This window comes from Branchiostoma belcheri, unplaced genomic scaffold (genome assembly GCF_001625305.1).
Source record: "Branchiostoma belcheri isolate BF01 breed outbred unplaced genomic scaffold, Haploidv18h27 scaffold299, whole genome shotgun sequence".
Lineage (NCBI taxonomy): Eukaryota > Metazoa > Chordata > Leptocardii > Amphioxiformes > Branchiostomatidae > Branchiostoma > Branchiostoma belcheri.
The window spans coordinates 67,550-69,287 of NW_017803908.1; positions in this window are offsets into that span (position 1 = coordinate 67,550).

The following is a 1,738-nucleotide window of genomic DNA, read 5'->3' on the forward strand; positions in this document are numbered from 1 at the left end:
CCTGGGACTAGGTCAGTTCTGCAGAATTCTGCATTCGGATGCAGAATTCTGCGCAGAATTCTGCATTCAGGTGCAGAATTCTGCATTCGGTTGCAGAATTCTGCGCAGAATTCTGCATTCAGGTGCAGAATTCTGCAACCCAAATGCAGAATTCTGCAATCTAAATGCAGAATTCTGCATCCCATATGCAGAATTCTCCATCCAAATGCAAAATATGAAGGGATTTGCAATGCCTTATTTATTTTATGATGTTAGAGAGTGGACTCACACTTGTCCTACATGACATATGTCTTTGCTATCCCTGTGCTGCAAATTTTGCCATTACTGACAGGGCCAGTGTGGGAACCACTGAAACAGAAGAGGCAAGTAGTATAGAGCTTATTCACCACACGTCATCATGACGTCACGACCCCTCATGTCCCGTGCGACGCCATTTTGGGGCTACAGCGCCTACAGCGAGTTTCCAAGCATTGAAATGGCCGACAAACGTTAGGTAAACTGTCCTTTGTCCTATTACACGAAGACTTTACCACCACTCATACCTCTCGTTACTGGAACAAAATAAAATCTGTTGGGATTGACCCGTTTTTGTTGAGTTTTGATCAGTCTGATCGAGACGGCGTCTACCGCCAGCGGAGTCCATTGACGTACGCGACTTAGCTTCGTATTTGGTACTGGGCCGAAGTTTTTACACACAACATCGGTTCAAACCCTCTAAGAGTCTGGAAGCATTGTATCAGGATGTGTAGAGAGTGTTGTGGGACATGCAGTTGCGTGGTGACAAGTACGTTGTAGTCGGGATACGCAAAAGGTCGCTATTTTGGAACAGCCCCGGACTGTGTCTGGATAATAACAAACAAATGCGGGGCCATCGGCCGCCGGCCGCCATCCTCAGTCCGCACTGCCGCGACTGTGGCTGGACAAGGTGAGTGTTACAAGTTGCCAGTGCCCTGTTCTACATGGACATTTACCACAGAGTAAAGGGACAGGTAGCTTCAACAGATTTAACGTGTCCATGGCTATCCACATTGACATCTACAGGGGGCGATCTACAGGCCCCTACGCCAGGGTAAAACACACCGATTTCTGATCAGCAAAAAAAGATATAAGCCGATCTTGAGAACATGAGACGTGGACATGGAGCCAGAACAACCCCAAGGACAATGTTACTAACAAGAAGAGTGTTCAAAACGTAGATTGTGGCCCAAAATGCGCAACTATCGCCAAGAGTTTGCATAGCGTACCATAGCGATAGGCACCATGCTGCACCCCCTAATGGCGGACAATGCTCGCTGCCGGGGGAAGAGTCACGTGACCATCTGTGGTGAATAAGCCCTATACTAGTCTCCTGGCTCTGGGGATTTGAACCTGGAGTCAGATTTTTAACTCCATGAAAAATAGAGGTATTGTTTTTGGCGTGCCTGTCTGTGTGTGTGTGTCTGTCTGTGTGTCTGTGTTTTTGTGTTTCCGCACATTTGTAGCAAGCATAACATTTGAACCTTTGGATGGATGGTGTTGGGTACATGTAGGCAAAGGTCAAGGTCAATTTTGGGCCTCCTGGTGGCTGACCTTGGTACTGCAGCACAACTTCCGTTTTTTGTATCTGTTGTCCTGGACATGCTATGGTCTTGATTTTTGAATGGTGGATAGCTTTTCCTGCCAGTAATAAGTGGTGTGGGTTTGGTCCCCCTAGCAGCCTGTTCTGGAACTACAGGGGGTTTCTGTCGAAACCTTTCAG